This window comes from Gadus chalcogrammus, chromosome 14 (assembly GCF_026213295.1).
Source record: "Gadus chalcogrammus isolate NIFS_2021 chromosome 14, NIFS_Gcha_1.0, whole genome shotgun sequence".
Classification (NCBI taxonomy): Eukaryota; Metazoa; Chordata; class Actinopteri; order Gadiformes; family Gadidae; genus Gadus; species Gadus chalcogrammus.
Genome location: NC_079425.1, coordinates 25,783,916 through 25,795,474, shown reverse-complemented (window position 1 = coordinate 25,795,474; position 11,559 = coordinate 25,783,916). Strand labels below are relative to the sequence as shown.

Below are 11,559 nucleotides of genomic sequence, written 5' to 3'. Positions count from 1 at the left end.
ATAGTACTTAACTGTGTAGCAACTGCAGTAGCTGCTATCATGGCTGTAACACAGGGAATTGATTAGCCTAGCGATTGTGGTACTTGCACTTGGTTCTATGAACATTCTTCTGTACCGACAGCGATATATTGATGCACTTCTTATGACAAATGTACTGCTAGCCCTTAAATGTAAGTCGCTTTGGATAAAAGCGTCTGCTAAATGCCCTAAATGTAAATGGTTAAATTCCCAATGTCTGCACCCTATAATACATTTACACACCCCTTGTCTTGAACAAGATGCCGGCTCCTTGTTTACATGTTTGTGAAACCACGTATGGCTTTGTATTAAGGTTAAAGGCCTTATTATACCAGGTGGGGGTGTGATTAGCCATTTCAAACAGTTTCAAAATCAGCCTTTTCCTGTGTTTTAGTGACACCTCGATGTACGCTGGATAGATCAGCAACATTTGCTACAGTCCACTGGGTAGACCGGTAGACTGATCTATGCAGTGCACATCTGGGTGGATATGCCCACTTGTGATGTCACCGAGGCACAGGGAAAGGCAGATTTTCACGGCTTGTAATGGCTTATCACACTGCCCCCTGGTGGTACATTAGGGGCCCTTTGAGTGTTAAATGGCTGAGCAGTGCACAGCATAGCGGCTCTCACTGCTCCAGAGAGCTGAGGACAGACGTCGTCTGACCCACACGCTGGTTCCCAGGGGAATAGCAAGGGTGTGACTGGGATGGACACCTCAGTGTAGCCTGTCTGTCCGCCTGTTGGTCAGAGTCCGCTGGGATACGCCCACACTAACACTAACTTTGAATTCAATGAGATTTGTTTTCATACGATGAGGGATTACGATTAAGATACTATATTTGTTATTATAGGCGTAAAACCAAATTATGTTTGGTACCCTCGGAAATAAGCAGCCGTTTAAAAAGTCTCCCTGTTCCTGATGAGTTTTAGAGTGGATCCATGGCTTGGAACCATCATCATCATCCATCACCGAATGCATGCAGTTGGTTCGGATTTTCCTAGCGCCACCCAAGATGCTTCATCTGAAACGTTTATCACATCCAGACCACGTCTCCATTGTTGTGTTATTATGAAGACCATTAGACATCTGGAGACTGGTGTGTTCCGCCAGCAGCTGGGAGTGTGTTCTTCACTGGTGTAAGGGGAATGGGACACAAACAGCACTAAATATCCACAAACTGCTGGCCTCCTTGAGCAAGATGCCTTTTACATAATACCCTGAATCTGGATCCACTGTTAGTAGCTTTGGGTAAAAGTATCACCTACTAAATTCATGAATAGGCCAAATGTAAACTAATTATTATTTATTTTATGTTAAAGAAATCAACACACTATTTCTGCCTACGAAATGTAATAGAAACACCAACTTATTTGACATAATAGCTAGCTAAATAATGACTTAAATGACCTACAGACAGAGTCTCTTATAGTAACTGAATCAGCATTATCTTGCTGCATCACACAGATCAATACAGCCTTAATAAAAACAAGATATATCAGAAAATAATGAGAGACAGCAAGAAAGAGAGGAAGAACGAAAGATAGATAGATAGATCGATAGATAGATCGATAGATAGATAGATAGATAGATAGATAGATAGATAGATAGATAGATAGATAGATAGATAGATAGATAGATAGATAGATAGATAGATAGATAGATAGATAGATAGATAGATAGATAGATAGATAGATAGATAGATAGATAGATATAAAACAAATAAAAAAATAAAGAATTAAAAGTAAAATGTTAACGCACAATTTTAGGATGAGATAATTCGTACATGCCCTACCTTACCCACAGTACTGCCTTGCTGCTTGTGGGGGATGTACTTTTGGAAGTTGCCCACCAGGTGGCAGTTAAGTGTTTTTAAATTTAGATTGGTGACTGGTATCTCAGTCGATGGATGCACATGCTGTCCATCTGCATCAAACACGATAAATAGAACAAAAACTCAATCTGAATAATGCGGGATCAGTTTCTGGCCCTCCTATAATTCACCATCTCAGTTCAATCATGTTATGCGGAGGGGTTCTTGGATTAATTCTCGGCATCACAAATGCTGCTTCTAATAAATGCTGAATTCGTTTTCTTAACCATTTAATTTCATCACATAAAGAGCTGTACACTTATGGTTAGGGTTACGGCTAGGGTTAGGATCACATGTATTTACACTTTAAACTTTACTACACTCATTAATTATGACTACTGTTTTAGTTTATCTTATTATGACTTACTTTATTTTATTATTAATATTTATTTTGAGACTATGCTGCTACTTAATTTTTTTATTTATTTTTTTACTTTATTGATTTTATCGTGTATTGTATATTCTGATTCTCATGTTGCATGATGCTCTCATCACCCCTTCGGCCACAGCGCGGTGCTCAGACTCCGCTCCGCTCGCCGCTCGCGTCTACGCATGTGCGCTGCGATCTGACTGGGGAGACCATTTCCTCTTCCAGGCCTTCAGAGAGATCGCCGAGCAGAGAGTCCACGGAGCGTTTCGTTACAGCCCTGTCCCGGACTGGCTCATTTCCCCGAGACCCGAACCCGGACGCCCCGCAGACCGAGGAGTCGTCCTCATGGGAGCGCATCCCTGATCTGCAGCAACATCTGGTCCAACCCCAAAGTGGTCTCGTTTACGGTGAGTTCACAGCGATTACACGCGATGTGGGCTCTCCTTGTGTTCCTCAGGGCAGCAACACTCCAGCCAGGACGCTTGGTGGATGAAGCCCCGAGGAAAGGCCCTAATTGGCCCGTATCGGCTGTTGTGTTGTAGTGTTGTTGTGTACCACCGGAACGCATGCGTGTTCCGGCCGTCTGATCACATTGTGTCTCCACTGGGGGCATTAGGTAGCTTCAGCCGCTACATGGTAGCCTCCTCCGCGTCCACAGCAGCAGGACCTCCTCCTGACTCCGATATCAACACTGCATGCATGATCACTGTTGAGTGCTTTATTGTTCTAAGGATAAGTGATATGTGTTCTATCGCAATGAATGCTCCACTCTGCCACGCCATGCATCGCGTAGTCATGCAGAGATGACTTGTGTTGCATCCAGCCGAGGATGAGCAGGAGGTGCACCGGGGATTGTTGTTGGGAGGGTTCAGGAAACGGGCCGAGAAGACGCCTGACCTGCCCGTCTCACCAGTAGACTGTTGTTTTCTGTTGTTCTCGGTCAGGACTACAACATGAACCCGGGACATGTGTTTAGATGTGCATACCTCTACGTGGTGTGGCAGGACGTTTAGAAACACTGTCCCCCTCCGAATGTTGTAGTTGATCATGCCATTGTCTCGATGGTCGATATGATGGTTCTGGTGGTGGTGGCTGGTGCTTTAAATAAAGAACAACACTGAACTGTTAATCTAATTGATAATAACGCACCAGTGGGATTGATGTTATTGGCATTGGTACTGTGGTCGCCTTTCCCTTCATGTTGGTTTTTATGGTCTTCTTTTGTATTTTAAATCCCCAGTTTTCAATGTAAAAAACAAACAAACGTTAATTCATTACCATGTATTAGAGGTCCTTAAATGAATCACATAGTACGCTATGATAGAACCATATCCCCTTTTAACATCTCGATTTAAGGTATTACGCTTTCATCGTTGCAAGAACACAACTCATAACTTCCCCATGTCATTTTAATAAGGAAGATAGCAATTTCAAACGGTTGCTTCCCTGCTTGAATATCGTGCTTCGTGTAAACAATTTCCTTAAGTGGCTGACTAATTAGCATGAGTGCAGGGAGGGTAATGAGGCAGAATGATAGCTCAGCGGCTGCCATTGGAGGAATCTGTTGCCATGATGCTCGGAGCTACGGATTAGGACTTCTATTATCCCCCCTGGAATCTGATCAACCACATGACAACATGTTCGATATGTGGCGTGTGTCCGGGCCGTCCCACCTCTCGTACTATAGGGCTGTACTGAGGCCGAGGGGTCCTCTCTCTCTCTCTCTCTCTTCCACTCCATCCTACTCGGACCACGTTCCGTCGATTATTGATAGGGTTCTCTTGTGATCGTTTTTGGTCAATTGTTTACCAACTCCTTTTATAATTTCCCTGGTTCCTCTCCTCCTCTTTACATCGAGGTGTTATTATTACATTTTGATTAATTTCAATGCAGAGTAGGTCTTATGTATTATTACGGTACAACGGTATTTCAGGTATGGGGTCAGATGCCATCGAATATTGAAAATATCCCCGAACTCTACCGCCCAGTCCATCAAATGGTTAGCACCCCGTCTTGTCACTATCGACACATGCTCCCTGGCCACGTCCCCTCGGCTGACCATTGATTGGCTGGCGGTCAGCTGTCTTTCTGAAGCAGAGTGCTTAGAAGGGGAAGCTCATCACCTCGCTGGTGTGGCGCTGCACTGTGTTACTGTCTCACACTAAGCCAGGCGCTCGGGCCTCAGGCTGGTCCGATACCCGGCAGACCAGGCGCCGCGAGGCCCAGGCTCCACTTGGGCCTCCGATTGTCCCAGGCTTAGTCTATTAAATGGATGCGAGTAAAATCAATGTTCCGCGGTGGCCTGCTGCCATCGAGTGGACACTATTTCAAAGGGTCGTCGCTCATGAACTCACATCTTTTAATTCAGAGAAAGCATCCATGCTGATCTTTATTCTGTACTAACCTGAGGTCATTTTCCACAATGAGTGGATGAATTCCCCGCGAGCCGGATGCCAGTGCTCAACGTACGGGGATCAATCTATTTAAAAGATCCATCCAACACTTCTGAAAGGGATTCCCGGGAACGCGACCCTGCGCCCTGTGTTTGTTCAGGGCTTTGAGCGGTCCTGGAAGGCGGATGTGTTGCATCACTGCTGGTGCTGCGACCAGACGGCCACACCTTCGGCCTGTTATAGCGAGCTCCATTCCTGTCATGACTCGGGACAGAGCTCGTACCTCCAGCCCTCCAGCTGCCGCCGCGGTTATTTCAGCCCGGCCTCCGGAGCGGCTCCCCGCCCCCGCTTCCTCTCCCCCTGGTTGAGCGGCCCGGTAGAATAGGCACATTGTGGCGTCCGTTCTGGGCGCCAACGTGGGCAGACGGCCCGTCTGGACAGCGGGGGCCAGGCGGCACGCTCCTGGAGGAGGCAGGGAGGCCCCGCGTGGCCGTGTACTTGGAGCCAAGGCATGGGGCCGGGAGGGAGGGGTGCTGGCTATGTACTGGGAAGGGTCTGGCTACGTACTGGGAAGGGTCTGGCTACGTACTGGGAAGGGTCTGGCTACGTGCTAGGAGTGACTTACTTGTCTACGTACTGGGAAGGACTTTCTTTCGGTTGTCTGATATTGGTTTCTCACAGATATATCAGTTTCGTGTATCCCAAGGAGCTGCCACAATATACATATTGAATATCAGCCGATATATATTTATATTCAGAATATCGGCCGATATTTCGATCTGAATTTCTTCAGTCCCTAATATCGACTTCGTCCCCTAGCGTCCAGTAGCTGTCAGGCTCTACTATGGTCTCCTAGAGAAGTGTGCCAAGAGGAAGTACTGACCTGGATCCCAACAGCATTGCATTCTGATTAAGGCTTGTACTCAGAATGCATCATGGGATTTGTTGTTGTTGTTGGTGATACTCCGGCATATTTTGTAGTTCTGTAAAGTCCTAAATCAATTTGAATGTAGCATAACATAGCCTAATGAAAACTGTGTTTTGTCTCATGAGAAACACTGTGGAAGTTTCAAACACACTGTCTCCCATAATAAAAAAATCGTTCACCATTATGCCCAAACGATGACCGAAACACCGCTACTGCTAGCATTACAGAATAACTAGCCTCCAATGCTTACTCCCCAAATGGCGACAGTCACTACGATGTGAAAGCCCTGAGATTAGTATTCACTACTGATCACAGAATCAATCTACTAGACCAGCAGCGCGTTAGACAAACTGGTTTCATCAGAATCCTATAACCTGCCATCTACAACAAGACACATACACACATGTGGCTAGGTACCTAGAACCTACTCTAGCATCGTTTATCGTCCCTTACTGGATTTCAAATGGAAAAATAAACACGCACACACTCCCGCCACAGCATAGCACAACACAACACACAGCACAGCAGGTGCTTTGGGTTATTTATCGACACCACAGGTGGTCTTTGATTGTTTGTTATTCTGTAGCAGATTGGAATTAATGAGCGGGGGGGCGCACGGGTGAAGGACTCTCCCTCCTTCTACCGGACCCCGACATGTGGGGGCTCTCAGGCTGACGAGCCGCGATGGCCGGGCTGGGGTCTGCGGTGCGGCAGGCGCGCGTGATTAATTTAACTCAGAAGGCTGTGGGCTGCACAGCCGGCACGAGGACTCGGCCGGCACAAAGAAACGGACGAAAGGAGGACGGAGGAGCTCATCTGCTAAGTAGACATGCCCACCCTGATTAGGTGTTTCAGGGTGCGTTTCATTAAAGTGCCCGCCTTGTCAGGCCGACCCAGAGAGATTAACGACCGCAGAGTGATGTGGACATGCTGAGGGCGGAGCTATGTCTGACCTATAGACTCAGTTGAAGGAGCGTCTTCTAATCAGAGCAGGTTGGATGGCTAGCCTGAGCAGGAGATGGAGATGGATTGGGCGGTAGTAGCTCAGGATGTAGAGCGGGTTGACTGGTAACCAGAAGGTGTCTACTTCGATCCCCGGCTCAGGAGGTAGAGCGGGTTGACTTGTAACCAGAAGGTTGCTGGTTTGATCCCGGCTCCTCCTAGCGTGTTGAGGTGTCCCTGAGCAAGACGCCTCACCCTAAACTCCCAGCTGGCTGTCACAGTGTGTCGTTGACTCTGCCGTCGCGTTGTGACTGGGTGTATGAATGGTTGTTTGTCGCTTTGGATTAATGCATCTGCTCAATGTAAAGTGAGGCCATTTCATACTCAACGTAATGTTCTGTTCCGTTTGCTCGTTGCGTCTCCCTTGTGTACTGATGGTGGTTCCTGTGGTGAACGAGCGCGTCCTTGGGTTCACCCTTGTGTTCTCAGAGGAGCTGCTAACCAGCGGCTCTCAGGGGCCCCTACCCTCAGGAGCCCCCACTCTCAGGGCCCCTACTCAGCATCAGTTCACAACACAACGGAGGCCGGGGTGTTCGTCTGGGTTCACAACACCAGCTCTTAGTATGTCAAACATAACTTGTGGGACTGTCGGCTATAACATACAGAGCGCTAGGGTACCGCCGGGCTAGCCTGCTACACAGAGAATGTCAATGCATACATAACTATAGTGACTTCAATAAGCTAATTAATAAGTGGCTTATTCACGTCACATATGTCGCCAAACCCAATCAAATCCCATGCAGCCATGTATTTTACCTGACGTATGATGCACATATACAAGGAGGTTACTGAAGGTTCAATCAAGCCTCACGTCTATCCTTATACAGCCGCTGCTAATGACATCACACAATGATGTGTGGGTTGATGAACTGATGACACTTTACAGGCCTTACTGTTGCTCTTTAGCTATACGCTACTGCACTGGGACAGGAAGTGAAACTTGATGTGCTCTCATGGTGCAATCAGGTATTCTCAATGGTACGGTTTGTAGCGGATATTTGACTAATGCTTGAAGATTCATTGTTCTTCCGCTGTCTAATTGGCAGTAGACACGTTGGTTTGGTTCATGTTCCTCGAGTCTGAAAGTAAGTGATATTGACTAAAGAAAATTATCAGCTGCCTTTTTTAAATTTTCAATAGAAATCCTAGTCATCTACTGCTGCCTGGGTTCTTTGTGTTGTGTAGACGCTGTACAGGTTATCTTTGTTGTGTTTTATGACTGAAGAAAGGTAGCTAGCTTAGTACATGATGCTAGGAACTAGCAGATCCAGTATAGGGTTTGAACATCAGAATGCATCATGGGACTTGGCGATACTTATATCGAATTGAACAGGCTCAAGAGAGACACTGTAACCTCGGCTAATGAAAACCTTGTTTTGCCAAGTCTCGCATGAGAAAAACTGGCCATTTCAAACAGAACGTCTCGCATAATCACGAATTACTTCTAGAGTAATAACTAAACGATGAATTACAGTAATTACATAAGTTTAAATAAAAGTTCCAATAAATAACATAATGAAATTTTATTTATTGGAGCATTTCATAGTGATCCTGGCATTACAAAATGGAGGCGGTAATTGTGATGTTGGAGTCCTACTGTTAGTGTTCACTACCTCATAAGATATGTAACTGTCGCCTGAATGGACAGATGGCCAAATAGATCACTATCGTATAAGACTGGGGAGTTATGGTTTATAAACGGTTAATCTCCTTTCTTCAGCACCTATCATTCCAATGAGCTAAATACTGTTTGTAGGTCAACATGATCCGTGTTGTGTATTCCTGAGTCCGGAGAGCCTGCAGATGGGATTTGCTCTGAGTTCAAGTGTCTTCCTAGTGGAGAACAACACGTTGCATCAGCTTCAGCAGGGCTAGAAAGCTTTGCTCCTGGAACCACCTGTCATTACTTGGTGATGGGTGGTCTTGTTGCTCCATCACATCCGTCACTGCTAGGGATACTAAATCAAGGGCTGTAACCCAGGGGCCAGCGCCCTCTGTCTAGGACTCCTACGGCCTTTGGCCGGGATGACTCAGGAGGGTTTAAAGATAGGCTTATCTTCTAGCTGTCGCTCATTGGCGAGGTACTGTAACTGAGGCCGTGAGAGCAGGGTGATGCTGACACACCACTCTGTATGATAACCCGTCCCATCAATCAGTGGGCTAAGGTTCTAGTAGTGGGGGGGTCTTACTTCCTTTAACTTCTGCTTTTTGCAATAGCTTATTACAAGTTCCAATTTAGACCATTGTTTACTTTCTGGCATTTCATGTGAGGATTTAACCCACCGATGCTGAAACTAAAGTCACTTTATCCATCGTAAAAGTTTGATATTGTTTCAATGGCCACTATCAACAGCGTCCTACACATCCCTGAGCTTATCGTGGCTTTCCACCCTCGCTCTGCTGGAACAGTGCTGACCTGCTCCTGAGCCCTCTGCCCACATCTGTTGGGCGGGCAGGGAGGAGAGCAGCCTTCTTCAAGGGGGACCAAAGTGAGGCCTTCTCCACGCTGCCCGTATTGTTTTTCTCAAATCACTGCTCTGCTCCTCCGCCCACGGCAGGAAATGACCACGTCGCACTTTGGGTCGGAGCGCCTGTCTGCGTCTCGTCAAGTTCACTTCCTGGTTTCTAAAAATACGAGCGATTGTCACAGGAAAGGAGATTACAGAGCCGAGGACCGGCCCTGTGGCTCGCAGGGGTGGGTCTGCGGTGAGGCTATCGTTCAACAAGTCTTCACTTCGTTCTTCTTTTGAGTCACGCGCTTATCGGAATACACTCTACACTCTGCTGAGACACGTGGACTCACTCTGTGTCCCTAGTCGTCCTAATACTCTCAATAACTCCTAAAGCCACCGCCCTCCACTATCTGTCGTTTGAGCTTCAAACGCAATCAAATCAAGTGGTTGTCCATAGTTCATCACACTGTTGCTGATAGTTGCTCAAAAGCACATCCTATGCCCAGCAGAACTATGAGACGTATCCACCAGCCTGGGCCTGACCCTGTGTGTGTGTGTTGCAGAATAACAATAGAGTCCACGTTGTGAATGGCTTTGTGTTGGTTTTGCTGAAGAACGTGTGATGCGCTGAAGGCCCTCCCGGGCCCCGGCTCGTGGACAGGCATTGTGAGCGGCACACTGCAGTGGGGGGCTTTTGTTTTCACGCTATGCCCACATTGCATCTCTTCCACCAGCACTGGGTGGCTGGGGGTCATGTTGTGACCACAGAGAATGAGGTAACCCTTATCCAAAGCCTGCAATTGGCCGGAACCGTTCTGATGACCTACATACCTGCGTGCCTGTTTCATTTTTTTATATTTGTCTGCGCTGCATGCTTATTCAATTTAGCGTGACGTTTATTATCTATATAAATTGTGTCAAACATTTTGTAATCTTGTTTTTTCTTCTGCACAACAATATAACGGTTAGGTATGTTTAGAACCAGTTCCTTTCTGTCATAGACTGGGAGTAGACCAGGAGTAGTTAGTCTGAGGCTGGGAATTAGTATTGGTTGTTTAATTGTGACACACACTTAAACACTTTCATACTTTTGATTAACTGTTTCTTTGTAACCTAAACCACAAAGTGTCCCATCGTACAACACAACCTTAACTAAATACAGAACAACACCATATTATCATATTACCAGCCGGCCCGGGCCATGCTAAAGAAAACCCACAGAGCTCTCTGGCTCCTGGGTCTGTCTCACCATTACCCTGTCCAGGTCACAGCCTTTGACCTCATTTTGTCACGTTGGGCTCAAGTTTGGATTCATGTCGGAGTTGATTCACATGGTGGGCCGGTTTAATATCGGCTCTGTGATCTGAGTCAGGAGTCTCATGCTATGGCGTGCGAGCTGGTTATTGGATTTGTTGCTGGTGAAACTTTAACGCTTCCTCGCTGAGCCGTGCTTCTCTGGCACACATGGGCCAAGTAAACAATATCACTTATTTAAAACTAACAGCGGTACTATAGCTCAGCCACGTTTACATTTTAAATGAACAGGAGTTACAGTTTACCTTTAAAAACTTTTTCCTGGGGTTATAAACTCTGTGAACCCCTCCGCGACTATAATCAAATTTGGCAGGATCTGATCATATTATATTTGTATAATATTGCAATATTTGCATGACCATCGCCAATCTTTGTGCTGAAGCAGGGATGGAAACAAGTAGAAACTGAGGTAGCATTGTCAACAGTAATCTGATAAAGTTTGTTTAGCCCAATAGGCAGTGGTCATGGGGAACATGCTAATGCATGCACACACACTGTTGTGACTGGATTTTCATTTTCATTCTCACTCAAGCAGTCTGTCACATGAGCACGAACGTTGGCTCAGATGGACGAGTAAACGGAACGGTGGATGGAACGGTCGGGGGAAAATCGGTTCAATATCCGGTCCAAGTTATTACCGACATTTGCATTCATCCACACGTTCTCTCTGAGGGGGGGAGGGGGGGGGGGTCATTTCATTCGCTGTTTTCATTTCTTCCACGTCTTATGTAGTTCCTGGAGTCCCGTTTGATTCCTCTGCTGGCGGCGGGCGGGTGATCCTCGCTCTTTCATTTGAAAAGCGGTGAAACTTTCCTAGCCTAGTTAACTCACGATGTGACACCTATCACTCGACTTCATTTTTAGCCGAGCCTATGAAAAGATCTCCATGCCCTAGTTAACGAGGGAGTTATCTGCCCAAGGGCGCCACACTGATCTGCTTGATTGATAGCCAAATAAATGTCTGCTATAATGTAAAACACATTTGTGACTACATGTTGTACGTTTAGAGCTGATCAAACAGGAGGAGCAATGGTTGAACAGGATGGCTCTGTGCTGATGAAATCCTCCCCCCGTGATGGGACCTTTAAACTAGAGATTAAAAGGAACCACATCGTGTGTGTGTGTGTGTGTGTGTGTGTGTGTGTGTGTGTGTGTGTGTGTGTGTGTGTGTGTGTGTGTGTGTGTGTGTGTGTGTGTGTGTGTGTGT

The 11,559-nt window shown here is 46.4% G+C and overlaps 1 protein-coding gene across 1 annotated transcript in view; it reads left to right on the top strand.

Moving 5' to 3' along the window:
- Positions 1-2,448: 2,448 nt before the first annotated feature.
- The window catches only part of LOC130403222 (tyrosine-protein kinase CSK), a 39,499-nt gene continuing 30,388 nt past the window's right edge, over positions 2,449-11,559 (top strand). The window contains exon 1 of the mRNA XM_056607471.1: positions 2,449-2,669. The gene's annotated coding sequence lies outside the window, so the exon portion shown is untranslated. The remainder of the gene's footprint in view (positions 2,670-11,559) is intronic.